This window comes from Lynx canadensis, chromosome X (assembly GCF_007474595.2).
Source record: "Lynx canadensis isolate LIC74 chromosome X, mLynCan4.pri.v2, whole genome shotgun sequence".
Lineage (NCBI taxonomy): Eukaryota > Metazoa > Chordata > Mammalia > Carnivora > Felidae > Lynx > Lynx canadensis.
The window spans coordinates 120,835,251-120,856,012 of NC_044321.2; the positions used below are offsets into that span (position 1 = coordinate 120,835,251).

The following is a 20,762-nucleotide window of genomic DNA, read 5'->3' on the forward strand; positions in this document are numbered from 1 at the left end:
AGCAAAAAAGCCATAGAGTCAAGCTGTCAGAATACAGAGTTCAGATGCCACCAGGCACTTTTCGAAGAAACTATACTCTGGAAGCAGCCTGTGCTGTTTAGAAGGCTGGGGGTATGACGGACAGCTAACTGGAGGGGCACCCGAGAAGGCAAGCGCATTGCCAATGATGCAAAACAAAGCAGAGTCCTCATCCTGTCACATCAGTGGCTCAGATGCACAAACCTTGGAATCTTTGTGTGTCTGTGGATAGGAATGTCCCTCAGTGTTCGGCCATGAAGCTGACATGCCACAAATCGGTGTCTGTGGCAACTTATTTAACTGACTGTACTCTACTAGATTGGCTGTGCCCCTTACAGTTCTTCTGTGTCCGGGTAAGAAAATAAAAGTGTTTCCTAGGCTTCTTGACTAGAGTTTGAAATAGAAGTTCTAAAAAAAACCCATAAATAAGCCTATTCCCTAAATCCTTGGTGGAAATTCCTAAAAGACCTAAAAAAAAAAAAACAAAAAAACCCAGACACCGTTTTTGTTTTCATAAGGATCCAGCATATTTCAAAATACCCAAGAGGTCAGCTTAATCTTGTTAACTGAAATCGTTGAGATCCAAATGAAAATTCTGGCCACGAACCCCAAATTTCTCCGCAAGTAATAACTGCCTGTTAACAACAGTCAATTTTACTACCATGGCACCAATAAGCTTCATTTTTCTAGTATAACAAAACACCTGAAACTTGTGAGAGTCTTCCAAAGTCTAAGCCACTCGGCATCACGCGCTGCTAGATTTGCTTCCACCATCACCAACCACCCCCCTGAATTCGAGCCTACCATCTCACAATTTGGGGTACTGATCCCACACAACAGAGACACAATGTGTGAATGGCTCTGCAGAGTCCATTCCTGTTCCTGGAAAAAGAACCAAAAGCACACATCTGCCTGACCATGAGTCAGGAATATCACTTTTGTGGTGGAGCCCATTTCTGCTGTGACCAATCCACAACGAACACACTCACGACACAGGCGACCACCACAGAGGTAGGTATTCCAGAGCAAGCTTTCCCAGGCTCGGGTCCACTTAGCAAGGTCATCAACGGTCTTCTCGGTGAAAGCAATTTTTTTAGACTCTTTACGATGACATTAAGTCTTAAGGGCAAAACCCACAGAAACAATGCCACACCACGTAAAAGTCACCTGAGTTTCAGTCTGGGTGATTCAGTTATAACCAAACTAAAAAGGAAATAAACTTTCAGGGGCAATGGACAGGAACCACAGCGATGCGATGAACTTGCCCCCATCGTAATGATGATCTTGAGCAGGGCGCGCTCCAGGACCATAGGAGCCGGTTACATACTATGTCCCACTCCACTTATGTAACTGGAAGATCTCCGGCGAAGGGGGGCGGGGAGGATGGAAGGGCGCTCATATTCTGAGGCCACGGAACCCCCCAAAGACCCTGGGGGCGCACTCCCACCGAAGAGCCTCTGGTGCTCCCTGACACGCAGTCCCCTACCTACGGCTCCTGATGGGAACTATAACCGCCTCTTTATGATGAGTTGTGGGACCAGGAACACAATGTCTAGTCCCTTTGGTGGGTGGACAATAATTCCCACCTACTTGCTCCTGCTAGAAAGAAAAGGAGATGGTGGACCGACTCGCTCGCAGTGGGGGCAGAAAGTCATGGAATGGGCGAGAAGGAGGGGGAGGCAAAGCCTGGAGATGGGGGTGAGAGCGCAGGAGCCCTTGTGGCGCACTCTCCCGACGGGAGGCGGACTGCGCACGCGCGCCGGTGGGGGGGCCGAGTAACGGCAGAGGGGGCGCGCGAGGGAGGGAGAGGGGAGAGCGCGATCCAGGGAGAGGCTGGGGCGGCGGGCGCGCGACGACGCCGCGGGCCCGAAGCCCCGAGAAGGGCACGACGCGCGCGCAGCCCCGACAGGCAAAACCCCGGCGACAGGGGCGCCCGCGGGCCCGGGGGCCGGGATGCGCGCCGGAGGCGGGAGGGAGGGGGGCGCCAGGCGAAGGCTGCCCTGGGAGACCGCGCCGAGGACGGTCACCGCGAGTGCGGGTGACGGGCCGAGGGGGGAGCCGTCACCGGTGGCGGCGGGAGGGGGAGGGTAGAGAGGAGGGACGCCATCCGCCAGCCGTGTCGCCCGACCCCGCGGGCCCCTCCCGCGCCACGTCCCGCCCCTACCCTCCGCCCCCCGGCAAGGGTCCCCGCCCGCGGCCACGGCGGTCCCACTCACAGTCTCTCCTCCTCGCCTCCTCCTCCTCCTCCGCTCGGCGCGGCAGCGGCGGCGGCGGCCATTTTCCGGACGGCTTTTACCACAGCCCTCTCTCTGAGAGGAGGGAGCGCGCGCGCCGCCGACGCCGGGACCCCGCACGGCCGACGTCGCGCCCCGCCCTCCCGGCCGGCCTGCGCGCTGCTGCACCTGCGCGCCCGCGCCCCGCCCCCGGCGCCGCCGCGAGCCCGCCCGCCATTGGGTGCGGCGGCCAGGGTGGGGCGGGGCCTCGGCGACGACGCTACCAATTGGCTGGGGTTTGTGTCCATTCCGGCCAGGGAAAAGGGGGTGGAAACCGTGTCAAGCTCCCGATTGGTTGCCATCGACCGTCATTTGGGGAAAAGAGGCGGCTTGGGCGCGGAGGGGCAGGTTTAGTGGGAGGAATTTGAATATTAAGGATTAATAGGCCCTTGCGGATGCTGGGGCAAGTAAAGGCCTAGGCTTCGCACGTCTTTTTGTGTGGCCCTTCCGGGCCGTTGACCCTCTGTACACAAACGCACAAACTGCGCTGCCATAAGAGTTTCACCGCACCCGCATTTTCTCAATATCGTCACCTTCAGTAGAAGCAGCAAAGTTGCCTGCCCTGGAGCCTGACGTTGTTCCAGACGAGGGACCTTCGAGGGACCTTCGTTTCAGGGGCCTACCCATTGCATTCTTTCATCTGAGCCTGCCTCTCATAGGATCAAGGAATAAATAACAAATCACAGCCCTGGCCTTCCTGAAACTCTGGTCGGAGAAGACGGTGCATGCCAGGACTGCACCGAGACCTGTCATTTTATCAGATGGTTTGCTGGAGGTGTGGCGAAGGGGCATTGGGAGCACAAAGGAAGCAGCACTTAGCTCTGCCAGGAGGGGAGAGGGAAGACTTCCTAGAGGAGCTGATTTGGGAGCTAAGATCCAGCAATTCTGTGCCAGAAAAAAATATTTAAGAGTATGAGAAAAGTTTTATCTAATGGGGTGTTCAGGACAGGACTATTTCTCAAGGCAACCTTACTCAGATTCCAGCCACCATCCAATCCATCCAATGCTCCTTGTACTAGTTCTGTGCTTAACAAGGAATCTTCTAGTTCTGCTTCTTCCCCCCCCCCACTTCATTTATTAAATACCTGCTATATGCCAGGTTCTGGACTCACGGTACTGAACAAGACTGTAAACTAACATTCTTGTGGCAAAGATTTATACTAAACATATAATACAATAAATAAGTATATAATATAATGTTACATAATGATAAGGGCTTTGAGACAGATAAAACAAGGGTGAAGGAGGAGCTATCTAGATATCTGTAGGCTTTTGCCCTCATTTTATTCCCCCATATGGATATCTGAGGAGAGATATCCATTTGGCAAGTTGAAAGGCCCTGCGGAGATACTATGCCTGGAATATTGGAGAGAAAGCTTATGTGGCTAGAGAATGGTAGGGTGCACAGTTGGAGAGGCAGCTAGAGCCACCATGGGAACTGGGATCTTCTGAGATGAGAAGCCTTGGGAGGATTTTGAAGTGAGAGTTAACATCATCAGATCTATGTTTTACGTGCGGTGTGGAGAACTTCCATGGAGGGACAAAACTAGGAGGAAAGGCCCAGTCAGGATGCCCCGACAACAGTCTAGGACAGGTGATCATGGCAGTAACTAGGGTGGTGGCAGGGGAGGTTCTGCAAAGTTGTGAGAGTCAAGCTATATTTTTAAAATTGGGCAGAAAAGATTGGATGTGGAGTATAGAGAAAGAGAGGAAACAAGGATGATTCCTGAATTTTTCACTGAGCAACTGAATGAACCGGTGCCTTTCACTATGATGGGAAAAACTGTAGGAAAAACACATTTTTGGAGGTATAGACCAAGAGTCCTGTTTTGGCCGTGTTAAGCTTGGAGCGCCCATTAGATGTGCAAGGGGAGATGTCGAGTAGGTGTTTGGGTTAATAACTCAACAAGTTCAGCATCTAACTCAAGAAGCTATCAAAGAAACAGCAGAGTAAACCTGGAGAAAATAGAAGGAAGAAAAATAAGGATGAGTAGAAATCGATGAAACAGAAAGAAATGATAGGATTGAGAACACCAGAAGCTGATTCTTTGAAAAGCTGGGGGAAAGAGCCAACCCTTTAACAGTCTAGCTATAAAGAGAGAAAAGTCAAATTATATTAGAAATGAAAAAGAGACATAACCACAAATACAACAGCTTATACAACAGATAATAGATAAAACATACATTTTTAAAAGGATATTATGAACAACTGTATGTCGGAAAATTGGAAAGCATAAACAAAATGAATAAATTCCTGGAAAAGCACAGATTACCAAAACTGACTCTAGAAACATAACACCTGGATAGACCCTCTATAACCACAAAGAAATTGACTATATACCATATTGTAAAAATCTACCCCCTGCCAAAAAAAGAAAAAGAAAAAGAAAAACAATGAGCTCAGAGAGCTTTACAGATGAATTCCACCAAATTGTTAATGAATGGGTAATTCCAACCATACACCGAGGAAAAAACCTCGAAACTTATTTTATGAGACTAATATAACTACTATAATGAGCCAATGAAAGTGTGCCACAGGATGTGTAAGTACATGTAAAAATTCTAGCCAAATAAACAGAATCCAGTGGAATATAATGATATAACCAAGTTGAGATTTATCCTAAGAATGCAAGGATGGTTTAAAATTAGAAAATCAACCTTAAGAGATTTAAGGGGAACAAATTATATGATTATTTCAATAGATACAGGAAAAGTGTTTAATACAAGTGTAAAATACAACGACTACTTACGAGAAAAACAACAACCTAGACAGCTCTGAATAGAAGGCAGCTTCCTCAATCTGATCAAAGGTATCTATTAAAAAACTTAGCGTAAACATATTTAATGGTGTGAAGTGGGAAAAAAGCAAGAAATGGAACAGGAGCTATGATGCAACATCATTCATGTAAAATAAAACACATGTATCCTCCTCTGATTCTCTTTTAAACCCCATCCTTTGTGTTTCACTGTGAGGAGAAAGAGCCATTAGACCTCGTAGAGAAAGACCTCAGCAAGTAATGAAAATCTGGAAAATGTGGGGTGCCCAGGGGGCTCAGTTGGTTAAGTATCCGACTCTTGATTTTGGCTCATGTCATGATCTCAAGGTTCGTGAGGTCGAGCTCCACATCAGGCTCTGCTCTGACAGTGCGGAGCCTGCTTGGAATTCTCTCTCTCTCCCTCTCCCCCCCACCCCGACTCATGCTCTCTCTCTCTCTCTCTCTCTCACTCACTCAAAACAAATATTTTTGAAAAAGCTGGAAAATGTAATTAAAGATTCAACTCACTCTGGCTACAAAAATTATAAAACAGCTGGGAATGAACTTAAGAAATGCCAAAAACCTATATTTAAAAGCTATAACACTTTACCGAAAAACATAAAAGAAGACCTGAAAAAAAAAAGGAAGAAAGAAACTATCATACTCCTAGAAGGAGGTCGACATAATAAAGATATCAATTTTGTTGAACCATTCATTTATGCATTTTTATTTGGTGATGTTTATAACAGTACCCTAAACCTAATTTGAGAGACACTGGATGTCATTAGTTTATTATAAAAGAGAGCCATGAAAATTATCTACCTGATGAAAGATTTCACAAATTCACTGGAATGGGCAGCTTCACTTGATGCCATTTCGATAATTACGTATTTCAGTCTCCATTCTTGCCAAGACTGTCTCCATCTCTACCCCTCCATCTCTAAATAAGAACCACTTGGGTGCCTTCACATTCTGGGAGAACTTGATCTCCAACTTTCATACCAACCGCTTGAATCTCTCCACCCTTTCCTTCAGAGCCCTAGCCAATGACCGTTGCTTGCAAGACTTTTCCTTGAGATTTTTCTGGAAGCACAATGCCTCCTTTAGTTATAGTTTTGGCTGCACTCCTTTCAACCAAAAGCCGGTCAAAGAGGGGAAGAAACTCTCTAAACGCCTGTCCTGCTTTGACTCTGGCCGCCACAGCGCGAACTCTGCTTTGGAGCTGCCGCCACCAGAAGGTGTCAATTCTTCAGGAATTAATCTGGAAATTTTTTTCCCAAGTCAAAATCGAGGAGTTTTTGTGGACTGGAGCAAGTTCACTCAAGATTGGGAAGAGTAAGTGTACAAGACTAGAAGTCAAAACCTTTTTGAAAGAGAAAACCAATGAAGAGGGTCTTGCTAAATACCTTAGTTTCAATAAATGAGGCTTAAATAATCCAAATGCACTTTACCATTGAAAAGTAGAAAAATATACTAGAGTTTTCAGTATACACTTGTGGGGGGGGGGGCGCCTGGGTGGCTCAGTTGGCTACACGCCTGACTCCTGATTTCGGCTCAGGTCGCAGTCTCACAGTTTGTGGGTTCCAGCCCTGCGTCGGGCTCTGCGCTGGCAATGCGGAGCCTGCTTGGGATTCTCTCCCCCTCTCTCTCTGCCCCTCCCCATCTCTCACGTGTGTGTGTGTGTGTGTGTGTGTGTGTGTGCTTGCGTGCACTCTCTCTCTCTCTCTCTCTCTCTCAAAATAAACAAACTTAAAAAAAAATATTCACTGGTAGAATTAAAAATGTGTCATTTAAAACTTTGGGTTATACTATTTTTTTAAATGGGTCCCCTCAAAATTCAGACTGTACAAGATAAAAACCAGGAAAACACAGTATGAATAGCAGTTGACAGAAAAACAACAACCAGAAGGATTTTATCGATAAAACAGACAGAGCACCAACTTCTACTCAATCTGTCTAAAAATCCCTTGAACTGATAAGATTGTATATATTTTTTAAAAAGCAAATGCAGGGGCGCCTGGGTGGCGCAGTCGGTTGGGCGTCCGACTTCAGCCAGGTCACGATCTCGCGCTCCGTGAGTTCGAGCCCCACGTCAGGCTCTGGGCTGATGGCTCAGAGCCTGGAGCCTGTTTCCGATTCTGTGTCTCCCTCTCTCTCTGCCCCTCCCCCGTTCATGCTCTGTCTCTCTCTGTCCCAAAAATAAATAAACGTTGAAAAAAAAAATTTAAAAAAAAAATAAAAAGCAAATGCAAAATGACACTGGAAAATAAGAAGGGTAAAAACAGACGGTCCAGAGTTTTAGAGCTAGCATCTCAGATGATACCACAAAAAATTGAAAACATAAATTTGTTTCAAGTACTATGGGACATTTCCCAAAGTTACTTATGAATTAGACTCCTCAAACCAAAAGTCTCAGTCAATTCCAAACTGTAGAAAGCGTGCAGTCCAGTCTCTGGCAACAATAGAATAAAATGAAAACTTAGAAACAAAAGAATGGGCAAAAGTAAAACAAAACAAAACGAAACGAAAACCACTCTCTGCTTGGAAGTGTTAAGACAGACTTCAAAATAGCTCTCTGGTTAAAGGGGAAACAGAAACCAAAATGATAAGCTCTTCAGAAACGACCAACTGTGACAGTTCCACATATTAAAACCTAAGCTGTGTGGCCAAAATGGTCATCTAGAAGAAGTTAATAACCTTGACTACCTGTACTAGAAAACAGGAAAATAGGCCAGAAATGAATAGACTTCGACACATCATGGTCACTCTCGTGCGTGCCCACACGCAGAGTTTTTCCTTCTTGACCCAAAGAAACTCGCTATAAGAACAGTATTGAGGAACAGAAAGAAATAAACCCATCAAAGTGAAGAGAGTGTGGCGAAGACGGGAGGTTCTCCACAATGGGCAGATTTCAAGTTTTTTGGAAAGCAGGTAGGAATTAGTTGAAAGAAATAGGCGGGAAAAAATCGAGCCTAGCATATGTGATAAGGGAGCTACAGAAGACGTGGGAGCAAGTTCGCCCGATGTAAGACCAGAGAGTAGGCTCTGAATCGGCAGGCCTGTGGTACAAGGGCAAAATCAAAATCAATGGGACCAGAGAGTGGGAACGTCCCTCCTCCTCTCTACCGGATAGCCGGGCTGACAGCTGGCGGAGGCCCGCAGGAAAAATACCCGACAGTTCTCTAAAGAGTTTGAACGAAATGTCTGTAGAGAGCCAGGGCTGCCAGCATGGATGTTGGCAACTCCTGGGCAATTTTCTCCTCATTCTAGCATTTGCAGAATGCGAACACACTTCTTTGGCTCCCCGTCCTACACAGAAGAGTCGTAGCAGGAAAAACACACCTATTTGCCCTAAAGCAGATTAAATCCAAAATAGCTACCCAGCCCTTCTTTATTAAATTTAAATCAACCATGAAGGATCATCAGAAATTTTAAGGTCTTCAACATTAAAAATAACCAAGTATAAGGGCACCTGGGTGGCCCAGTCGGCTGAGCATCCAACTTCAGCTCAGGTCGTGATCTTGCAGTTTGTGAGTTCAAGGCCCATGTCGGGGACTGTCAGTGTGGAGCCCACTTCGGAATCTCTGCTCCTCCCCTGTGTGCGCTCTCTCTCTCTCTTTTCAAAAATAAATAAAATTATTTTTTTTAAATCAAGTATAATCTGTAGGGAAAAATGAGCTCAGAGGAACCCCAGAAAATGCAGGGAACATATGGAAAAATTTAATTAGCATATTCAGAGAACTGAAAGAAACTATTGTATCCACAAAACAAGAATAGAATAGTATGTGAAAGGAGCAGAAAACAAGGGGCGCCTGGATAGCTCAGTCGGTGAAGCGTCCGACTTTGGCTCAGGTCATGATCTCACAGTTCATGGGTTTGAGCCCCACACCGGGCTCTGTGTTGACAGCTCAGAGTCCGGAGCCTGCTTCGGGTTCTACGTCTCCCTTTCTCTCTGCCCCACCCCTGCTTGCACTCTGCCTCTCTTTGTCTCTCAAAAATGAATAAACGTTAAAAAAAATTTTTTTAAAGGAGTGGAGAACAAGAAAGAATTATTGGAAATTAAATGTGATTATTGAAGTTCAAGTTTCAGTAGAAATATCAAAAGGCAAAACTGAAGAAATCTCCCAGGAAATAGAACAAAACAACACAGATGAAAAAAATATGAGAGGAAATATAAGGACTTCAAAGAATGATCTAGGAAGTCCAGCAGGCAACTAACAAGAGTTCTTGTAAGATAAAACTGAGAAAAAAAGAACAGGAATCAGAATAAGTCACATCAGACTTCATTACAACACTGGATGATAAAAGACAATAGGGCAACAAGTTTTAAAAAGATAATAGGTAATAGGGTGATGCTTTCAAAATTCCAAGAGAAAATGATTTTCAATTTAGAATTCCAGCCAAAATATCCATCAAGTGTGACAATGGAATTAAAATATTTTTAGATACGGAAGGGCTAAGAAAACTCACCTCCCAAATATACTTTCTTAGGAATCTACTTGAGGATGTTCTCCAGCAACACAAGGGTGGAAGCCAAGAAAAAGGAAAATGTGGGATCCACAAAACAGTGGATCTAATCCAGGACCACAGTGATAGGAAATACTGGAGATGCCAACTGGGCAGAAGGCCTGATTGGCAATCAGCGTGGATTGGACTAGGAGAATGGCAGGCCCTGGGAGAGAGGACTCCAAGAATTGAAAAAAGAAAGAGCGTGTGTATGTGAACTCAATGTATTAGCTGTTGCGATTGGGAGTTGGAAGAAAATTGAATGCGACGATGGTAATTAGTACGAGAAAATAAGGAAAAACAACTAGAAACGGCCCTAGAAACAGGATAAAAAAAGAACTTATGAGGAATTTACAATCAAAATAGGAAAGAAAGCAAAACATATCGTAAGTTTACCAACCGATGGTGCATAAGAAGAGACAAATAACTCGATGCTGAAACAAGTCTTTCCTGATGGCCCAGGGCTCACCAAATTTGACTTATACAAGGGAACTGGAATCCTAGCATGTCTCTTCTTCAGCTGGCATCAAAATATATTTCTGGGAATGCCAGCTGCTGCAGCCACTCTGGAAAACAGCATGGAGGTTCCTCAAAAAATTAAAAATAGAACTACCCCACGACCCAGTAATGGCACTAGGCATTTATCCACGGGATATGGGTGTGCTGTTTCGAAGGGACACTGGCACCCCCATGTTTATGCAGCACTATCAGCGATAGCCAAAGTATGGAAAGAGCCCAAATGTCCCTCGATGGATGGATGGAGAAAGAAGATGTGGTCTATATAGACAATGGAGTACGACTCGGCCATCAAAAAGAATGAAATCTTGCCATTTGCAACTACGTGGATGGAACTGGAGGGTATTGTGCTAAGTGAAATTAGTCAGAGAAAGACAAGTATCATATGACTTCACTCATAGGAGGACATTAAGAGACAAAACAGATGAACATGAGGGAAGGGAAACAAAAATCATATAAAAACAGGGAGGGGGACAACACAGAAGAGACTCACAAATATGGAGAACAAACTGAGGGTTACTGGAGGGGGTGTGGGAGGGGGGATGGGCTGAATGGGGAAGGGGCACTAAGGAACCTACTCCTGAAATCATTGTTGCACTAGATGCTAACTAATTGGGACGTACATTTTAAAAAATAAAAAATTAAATTAAAAATATATATTTACATAAACATCATAACGTATATTTGTGTCTTTGGTTTTCACCTGGTAGAGTCAGCCTATGCACAAAACGCAGAACGACAGGCTTGTGTGGCAGGATGGGACACGGCCCCCTTCTCCTTATGTGTAGCGTGAAGGGTTGACTCAGCAGGCCCGTGTGCTCCTGAGAGAGGCCTTGGGGAACCCCTGCCGCATCAGATTTGATAGTCATACTGCTCTCTTTAGTTGTTTGTAAGTATAAATAATACACTCGAACCTCCTGTGCTGTTAACTTTCAATAGAAATGTATCTTTGACCACTCGACAGCAGCTTCGCTTTACCTTTGCGCTGTCGGAGCTAACAGTTACGTGTCATCCCGATACAGGTGAAAAGATAATCTCCGAGAAGTAAGAGAGTGGAGGGAAGGGGATCAGAAACATTGGGCTCTGAAGGGGTCCGAGAAGCGATGCCCATCGTTTCCCCGAGTGTCATGGAACGTGACGATACGATTCTAGGGCTCATTGGAGTAACTCTGCAGGATGGGCCACGGAAACGGTGACTCAACGCGTTGATGAGACAGCACAGCTCTGCTACTGAAAGAGGCAAGTGATCAGTGGGACTGAGAGCTGTCCCGAAGAGACCCAGACACCCTCGGGACAGGTGCCCCTTTCCCCCTGTTTGTAGAGCCCTGCTTAGATTCTGGCTTCCGCTCTTGTGTGCCTCAGGAAGAAACCCTGCTGTGGGAAACTGTGGGGGCCACTAAGCTGGATCTGGCCCGTGGTAAGTTCCGGCAAGTCCTCTGGGGCCTTCTGGGAAGCCACAGCCCCTCTCTCCTCCTGGGCTGGGTTGGGTCCGGAGGTGACTTCTGAAGCAGTGGCGATAGCTCACTGAGGCATCAGGGATGTCTTTAGGAGAACGTTCTCTGTGGTTAAGGGTTCCCCTGTGGTTAAGGGTTCTGTTGCCTACATCACAAGTTGTTTGTGACCCCAGGGGGCTTATGGCCCTTCTGTGAGGTCTTGGAGGGATTAGAGACTTCCTCGGTATCTGTTATTTCCCAGTTCGGGCTTTCAATTTCGTTTTCTTTTTTTTTTTTTTGATTAAAAAAATGTTAATATTTATTCATTTTTGAGAGAGAGAGAGAGAGAGAGAGACAGACAGACAGACAGACAGCACGAGCGGGGGAGGGCAGAGAGAGAGGGAGACAGAGAATCCGAAGCAGGTTCCGGGCTCCAGGCTCAGAGCTATCAGCACAGAGCCCGACATGGGGCCCAAACTCTCGAACCCTTGAGATCATGACCTGAGCCGAAATCCAGAGGAGGCTTAACCGACTGAGCCACCCAGGCTCCCCTAATTTTGTTTTCTTTCGTATTTTTTTTTTTTTACCCCTTATGTAGGTTGGCTACTGTTTTATCTTTTTGTCTTGTTTTTGGGTTCTCAAAGAACCAGTTTTGAGATTATCAGTTCTCTGGTTTCTCTGTGTACCAGCTCAGTACTTTCTGTTCTCATCATTCCTGTTTTCTAGGCATTTGGCAAGTTTTCTTTGACTTTTTTTAACGAAAGATTTTTTTTAAGGGAGTTAAAAAAATTTTTTTTAATGTTTATTCATTCTTTGAGAGACATAGAGAAAGCGTGGGTGGGGGAGGGGCACAGAATCGGAAGCAGGTTCCAGGTTCTGAGCTGTCAGCACAGAGCCCAACGAGGGGCTCAAACCCATGAACCGTGAGATCATGACCTACGCCGAAGTCAGACGCTCAACTGAGCCACTCAGGCGCCCCTTAAAGGGAGCTTTAAATTCTAAGGGTAGGCTTCTGTTTTGTTTTCCATTTTAGTTGCTAACATTCTATTCCAACAATGTGTTCATATTCTTTTCTGTTTTTTGAAATTTCTTCGGGACCCTTTCTGGCTTAGTATGTGGTCAGTGGTTCGTCTCTCCCTTCCCTCTGCCAAGATGCCCAGCATGGGCTTTCCCTTATTGTGGTCTCAAACTGGCTATTTTAGGCATTAAGGTCCTCCCAGGAAAACAGAAACCACTTCAAGTGAGGGCATTGAATGCCAGGAAAGGGTCACCTAGGACTCCTGGGAGGTAAATGTGCAGGCAGCTTAGAGATCCACCTGGATAGGAGATCACTGCCATTCCTAGGGCGGAATCAAGGAGGGCTCCTGGTGAGAGCTGCAGCTGCCGCCCCTGAGACAAAGAGGAAGAGAGTCCCCTTCCTCCTCCTCTCTAGTCTTGCTCATGCCTTCCATGATCAATCCCTGCCAGAAACCGGCTAAGCCCCAAGCCTGGGAAGGGCCGGCAGCAAGGCCTCTCCCCACAGGGTGAGGGAGAGGTGAGCAGCCGATCTCAGGACAAACAGGCCCATGGGTGAACTTTAAAAGCCTAGGAAGTGGGGGCGCCTGGGTGGCTCAGCCCGTTAGGCGTCCAACTCTTGGTTTCAGCTCAGGTCACGATCTCATGGCTCATGGGTTTGAGCCCCACATCGGACTTACACTGACAGCATGGAGCCTGCTTGGGATTCTGTCTCCCTCTCTCTCCACCCCCGCACACACACGCTTTCTCTCTCTCTCTCTCTCTCTCTCTCAATAAATAAATAAATGAAAGTCTAGGAAGTAAGTACACTCTTCCCTCCTCCTTCTCTGCCTGCTTCTCTGGCGAACTTTGTGTTTACGGTATTGCTTTCAGATCTTCTAGTGCTTTTATTTATGCCTTTAAATAATCCAGTCAAACCTTTACTATGCGACTGATCAACATTGAACGATATCTACTGACAAGGGCAACTTTTGTCGAGAGCTCAGGGCATCGGGGAATCTTTCTCCCACCTCTCCTTCCTCCATGCTTGCTTCCGTTCTCTGACTTCTCATTTCTGTACCCTCGCGGCTCTGTGTCTCGCGGTTCTCAGTCTTCACGGACAAATGTCCCGGCTCATTTGAACAGCCCGTGCACCGGCTGAACTCCTCAGAGACCGGTCTGCTCTCAGCTGCCGCTTTTTGAATCAATGGAAACAGCAATATTAGCGTCTGACAGAGGGGAATTCAGAGAATATTCAGTGGCACCCACACAGTCTCCGTGTATGTCAATAAAGGGAGCACGTTGCCATCAAGAAGCCACTGTAACGAATGCTTACGGACAGAGCAGGATTTCACTGAAGCAGAGCTTGCACAATTTGCTGGAAGTCCCTAAAGAAATGGGCGGAAGTAGGACAGTCCTATTCTTGGGGCAAAACAAAGAGAAGGACACAAGTTAGCATTTTGTATTCTTTTACGGGATGACGAGTCAGGTTGTCAGGAGGCAGACGACAGGAGTGAGGGGACGGTTTAGGCCAGAGACTTTACCGGGGCTTCCGCGAGGACGGCAAGGCGGGACAGGCCTAAGAGTCTAGAATTGACTGATTTGAATAGTCTCAGTAGGCCCTGGGCTATGGGGGGGGTGTCTCTAGTTGCCCGACACCCGACCCTGGGATGATTAAGGCAGAGGAACAGAGCCTGCTGTGCTGTAGGGGCCAGCTAGAGGCTGACCTGACCCGGATCGGCTAGTTTGCATACCAGAGACACGCTCCTGGCTTGAGCTGAAGAATTGGCCGGCCATGGGAAGGGCAGTGTCTCCCCGGCCAGAAAGGGGTTTTTTTGTCTGTCCGTTTTTGGATGTCAAAACATCATAATACACAGAAAATTTAAAAATCTTTCCAATAGAGCTGGCTAACACTATACATTTTTTTTAACGTTTATTTACTATTGAGAGACACAGACTGTGGGCAGCGGAGGGGGCGGAGAGAGGGGGACACACAGAATCCGAAGCAGGCTCCAGGCCCTGAGCTTTCAGCACAGAGCCCAACGTGGGCTCGGACTCACAAACCGCAAGATCATGACCTGAGACGAAGTCGGTCGCCTAACCAACGGGGCCACCCAGGCGCCCCTACTGGCTAACACTATAATCTGTGACACTAGTTGTCTACGTAGCAAACTATGCGTCCCGCGTAAAATAGCGGCAGTGCTGGCCTGCGCTATGCCTTGGCTCTCCTTCCCTTCCGGGCACCTATTTCCCCCCAGTGTTATCGAGTCTGGACGCGTGTTAGCTTTCGTCCCCTGCACCGAAAAGTGAACGCCATGAGGACAGGGCTGCGCCTTGTCCTCTGCTCTCTCCGGGGCCAGAAAAGTGCCTGGCCCACAGTCAGCGCTCAAATGTCAGGTGCCCTAACAGATACATTCCCCAAACACACTTGTGTCCCTAATGCCTTTGTTGTCAGTGTCAAGAAGGAACTAGTAGCTTCATCAGACTTCTTCACTCCGCTAGCTCGGGTCTAGAAGGATGCACGGAGGGAGTGTTGCAAGTCTGGACAGGGTGACAGGGAAGGCTCACTTGGTAGAAAGGCACGAGGTTGATGAATATAAAAGCTGAGTGATAAATAAGGAGAGGGCAACCACATCATTGGAGAGAAGCCGGACAGAGTTTCTGGGCCGGGGTCTGGCCTCACCCTCCCTGGGAGTTCTTTTCCGGGGAAGCCAGTGGGCAAGGTCGTGAGTGACCATTGGGAAACAGGGCTCCCCAGGTGGGCATCCGGCAGGGCTGGGATGGAGATTAAGGACCGCATATGTCTGTCTTTTTTGTGACACTTTTCCGATCTAGACTGGCCGCCCCGGACCTGGAACCTGTATTCTGCCTTTAGATATCAGTGATAATTTGGCTACTTTATAGAAGTCCCGGCTGGTAGTGATTTTCCTCCAGCATCTAGAAGGATGCACCTGTTTTCACCCACGTGCTGGGCATTCTGTGGGCCTTCAGTTCTGACAGAGTGGCTACAAGCTCAGTCCCACCCCAGTTCCCCGGAGAAGACACGGCTTACGCCGCACCTGGAGGCCCGGATCTGGGTGCGGAGGAGGGGTCTCCACTCTGAGCACCCAGGCTGGAGACATTCACAGGGTCTCCCTGTTCCAGGTAGAATTTCAGCACCCTCAGCAGGTGCAACAGGGCGGACATCCTTCAGAGGGATGAACGAGAAGGAAATCGCGCTACACCCATGCAGGGGAATGCTACTCAACGACGTCAAAGTAATCATGCTAGCGAAAAGAAGCCAGACACAACAAGGGTCTACACTGCACAATTCCATTTATTATAAAACCCTAGAAAAGACAAAGGAACACGTAGTGACAGAAAGCAGATCGGTGTTGCACGGGGATTGGGCTAAGGGGAGTGGTGAGAGGGGGGATTCACAGACCAGATGGGCACGAAGAAGCTTTCGGGGGGTTCTGGCTATGCTCATCATCCCGATTGTGGTGGTTTTACACGAGTAAACAAGTGTCAAAATGTGCCAAATTGTATACTTTAGACAACACCCTTTGATGTATGTAAGTTCCATCCGAATAAAGCTGTTTGAAATACAGTGCATCAAATATACTGCACGGTTGAAAGGACAATCCTGAGGTACACAGCCGTGTCGCCACCTCGAAGCTGAATAAATCAACACCGCCAGGTGCCCGTCCACAGCTACCGGCTGTCACTCCAGCCTGCGCTGTTGTGATAGTCACTGCCTCGTATACATTAGTTCGTGTCTCTCTCCTTTCACTAACCTTTATGTTTTTGTTATTAAATATAGCCACAGTTAGTGGATTTTCATTCCTGTATGATATCCCTAATTTTTTTACGTTTATTTATTTTCAGCAGACAGAGCGGGAGTGGGGCAGGGGCGGGGGGCGGGACACAGAATCCGGAGCAGGCTCCAGGCTCCGAACTGTCAGCACAGAGCCCGACGCGGGGCTTGAACCCACAAACCGTGAGACCATGACCTGAGCCAAATCGGACGCTTAACCGACTAAGCCACCCGGGCGCCCCCTTTCAAAAAAATTTTTTAATGTTTGTTTATTTTCGAAAGGGAGAGAGAGACAGAGTGCAAGCAGGGGAGTAAACTTTAGAATCAGCTTGTTGTATTATGATTTTGATAGATATCGCATCGAATGTGTAATAAATCCACTTGGAGAAAATTGACACCTTTAAAGTATTGACGCTTCCAGTCCGGCCATGTATGTGTCTCATTTACTTAGGTCTTCTTCCTTAACGTCCCTCATTAAAGTTTTATAACTTCTTCCACAAAGGGCTTGCAAATCTTTTATAAATGTATTCCTAAGTGTTTTTTTTTAAGTAGCCTTCATGCCTAGCGCAGAGTCCCAATGCAGGGCTTGAACTCACAACCCTGGGATTGTGACCTGAGCTGAGATCAAGAGTCGGATGCTCAACTGACTGAGCCACCCGGGCGCCCCTATCTTGTGTTTTTTTTTAATGCTATTGCAGGGGCGCCTGGGAGGCTCAGTCGGTTGAGCACCCGACTTCAGCTCAGGTCACGATCTCGTGGTTCGTGAGTTGAAGCCCCACATCAGGCCGTCTGCCGTCAGCACGGAGCCCGCTTCGGATCCTCTGTCTCCCTCTCTTTCTGCCCTTCCCCCGTTCATTCTCTCTCTCCACATTGAAAAAATATATAATGCTATTGCAAATGGTGTATTATTTTTTCAAATTTCATTTTTGAACTCTTCGCTCCCGATAGAAATATAAATAATTTTTATATATGGATTTTACATCCAGCAACCTTGTTACACTCTCCTCGTAAGTATAATAATTTATCTCTAGATTCTTTGGTGTATCGTAATACACATCAAATCACCGGTGAATAATGACAGCCTTCCCTCGCCTTTAGCTTTTACTTATTTTTCTTGCCCTGACTGGAACGGACATTACAATGTCAACAAAAGTGGCGACGGTAACGAGCAGCCTTTTCTTACTTCTGATCTCCAGGCAAAGCTTTCATTTTCTACCACTATTTTTATAGGGCTTTTGTGAAGGAAGCTCATTTTAATTCCCAGTTTCCTGAGTTTTCTTTTTAATGAATAGTAGACATGTTATCAAATGCTTTTTTTTTTTGCACCTAATGTGATGACCATGTAATTTTTCTGCCTTAACCTATTAATGTGGTTGATTACAATAAATTATTCTCTCTTTTTAAGAGGGATTCTTTTTTAATTTATTTTTTAATTTTTTTTTTTTTTTTACTTTTGGAGAGAGAGAGAGGTGGGGAGGAGCAGAGGGAGAGAGAGACTCTCAAGCAGGTTCTATGCTCAGTGAGGAGCCCGGCTCAGGGCTTGATCCCATGAGCCAGTATTATGACCTGAACTGAAATCAAGAGTCAGATACTCAACTGCCTGAGCCACCCAGGTGCCCCAATAAATTATATTCTCTTGTTAAACCAACTTTGCACTCCACAGATAAATGCAACCTGGTCACCACGTGTTATCATCTTTAGATGTTGCTAATATTTTGCTTGGATTTTTTGCATCTATGCTCACGAGTGAGCTCGGCCAATAATTTTCTTTCTTGTAATGTCTTTGACACATTTTGGAGTCAGAGTTATGTTTGCCTTCTAACAAAATTGTATCCTTTTTTGTTATTTTCTGAGAGAATGTGTATAAAACTAGAACTGTTTGTTCTTCAATATTTGACAGATCTTGCTGACAAGGTCATCTGGGCCTGGAGTTTGCTATATAGGGGGGATATTTACTGGTAAAAATAATTTTATGATTATATGACTACGTAGGGTTTCTGCCTTTTCTTTGTGTGTGTCTACATTAAGTTTTATTTTAAAAAAGCAACTGTACATTTTAACATTTAAAACTGAGCATTATCTTTCCTTTTCAGTGAAACAAAAAAATTTTTTTAAATAAACAGGAACAGGGGCGCCTAGGTGGCTCAGTCAGTTAAGCATCCAACTCCTGATTTCCGATCAGGTCATGATCTCACAGTTTCTGAGTTCGAACTCCGAGTCGGGCTCTGTTCTGACAGTGCAGAGCGTGCTTGGGATTCTCTGTCCCCCCCCCCCCGCCTCTCCCCGTGCGCTCCCTCTGTCTACTCCAAAATCAATAAACATAAATAAATAAATAAATAAATAAATAAATAAATAAATAAAAGTGTCATCTTCAACTGCAAGGATATCTGTTAAACATCACAATTAAACATGCCAGAGGAGAAGCCATGTTGTCAAAGTGCCGACTTAACCCACCCAAATATCTCAAACCCACCTTTTGTGGACCTTCTAAAACCCTATTCTCTAAGGGTTTTCTTCTTTTTTTTTTTTTTAAAGAGGCAACAGACAGATACATGTTGGTAAATGCTAACTGTCCATATTCTCCCAGAGACACAATGTCATCTCTGAGCACAATATACAGAGAAAGGAGGGGACAGCTAGGATTATACATACTACTGCACAGGGGCCTCGCAGCCTCCCATTTCCGGCAGAGCTAGGGGACCAGAAAGGTTTTCTTTTCACCCACAGAGCAAGCACAATGTGTTGATTCCATACACTTTGCGTTGAGACAGGGAGGGGTTAAAAATAAATTTGGAACAGAAAAGCAGGGAGATTCTTTTCCCACGCTGTTCTGCTCCGGGTATTTCCCCCCAAAATAATTTGAGAACCGTGGTACAAAGGGAGAGAAAAGAGACTTCAAAAATCAGCGTAAGAGGAGGGAAAAAGAAAAGACAGCAGCTTGCCCCCCGGGACTGGAGAACAGTACAAAAGGTCCTTTCTCCCTGTCATGGTCATCTTCCACTCCTTTCCCTCCTTCATCATCCGTATCGGGAACCAAGTAGCGCTGTCAACGCATTTGGCCAAATAGCATCTTTGATGGCCTCTCGTAACTCATCTGCCCTCTGGTCCCTCACACGGTCTCTCCTCGCTGGCTCTACTCTGCGTTTGACTCGAACGTTTCATCAGATTTCCACTTGATTTTCGTGGACTTGGAAGATGGGTCACCACTCTCCTTCAGATGGAATTCTTTGGTGAGAACTTTATTTTTGAAATAAGGGTTTTCAGCAAAATAGAAATCTATTCTGTCGCCTGACTTAACATCTTCAAATTCTGTCCCCTCAACTCTTGTCAAATAACGCAGTGCCCTTCATCCTCCTCCCCAAGAAGCACACGCTTGTGGATGGCTGATGAACATCGTCACCCCCAAACTTGGGATCCGGGCGATCAATTCTGACCGCTTCTGAAAACGTGGTTGGCGGCGTTTGTTACATTTCGATTCTACTTCCAAAACGGGCTCCCTGGCTTCTTCATTAAGTCTGTCTCTTTCATTTTGTACCTCATCAATATGTTCAACTGCTTCTTGTTCCCTTTCTCCCTTCGGCACGTGCTGACAGGTGGATGTCTCCTCCAGCTTGGGGGCGGGAGGTAGTCTTTATTTCTTTCTTCCAGGTGGCGGGAGCGACGACTGGCATTTGGGGGCCATGCTGCGAGGACAGTCCACGAAACAGGCACAGACGCACGTGTGGAAGGAGCTCTGAATACTCTCTGTCTTTTCTTGAGTCAATACCGGTCATTGTTTTTTTCTTGGAATTTGTTCATTTCAATAGCGTTTTCAAATGTTATTATGATCCTGAAGCTTCCACCTCCGCCAGGCAGATCTGCTTTGCCCCCTGCTCTACCGATCATGTCACCATTCTGGTGACAACAGTCCAGATAGGTGTCTGAAGTGGGAACGACACGAAGACCCCAAGTACAGTGGGTAAATTTTATTTAAACTTAAGAAAAAAATGGAATGTCTCCCAACCTAAGCAGGACTTTATCATGAGAAATAAACTGGACTTTCTTCCACTGTATTTCTTTCTGTCTTTTTTTGGGGGGGGTGCTTTCCTTTCCTTTTTTTTTTTCTTTTTCTTTTTTTTTTTTTTTTTTTTTTTTTTTCAGAGAGAAAGAGAGCAGGCGGAGGCAGAGAGAAAGAGAGAGAGACAATCCCACTGAGCGTGGAGCCTATCTTTGGGGCCTGTTTTTGGACTCAATCCCACAACCCTGAGATCATGCCCTTGGGAAAGTAACATGCTTTACACCTATGTAAGAAGTTTGTCGACACGTGCCTCTTCCGCTGCAGCCTGTCCCTGAGAGCTGCACCTTAAGGCAGCCTTCTCTAGCCGGCTGCCTCACTGCCCTTTGCTTATACGTCTTTTGTTATTGATGGAATTTGAGGTGGGGTTCACGAGCAAATGGCTAAGAGAGAATTCTTGAAGACACTTTTGTTGCA

General features: G+C 46.3%; 2 pseudogenes; both read right to left on the bottom strand.

Moving 5' to 3' along the window:
• Positions 1 to 5,837: 5,837 nt before the first annotated feature.
• On the bottom strand, positions 5,838 to 15,681 carry LOC115506930 (annotated as a pseudogene).
• A 2,895-nt stretch (positions 15,682 to 18,576) lies between these two features.
• Positions 18,577 to 20,393, bottom strand: LOC115507892 (annotated as a pseudogene).
• Between the last annotated feature and the right edge of the window lie 369 nt (positions 20,394 to 20,762).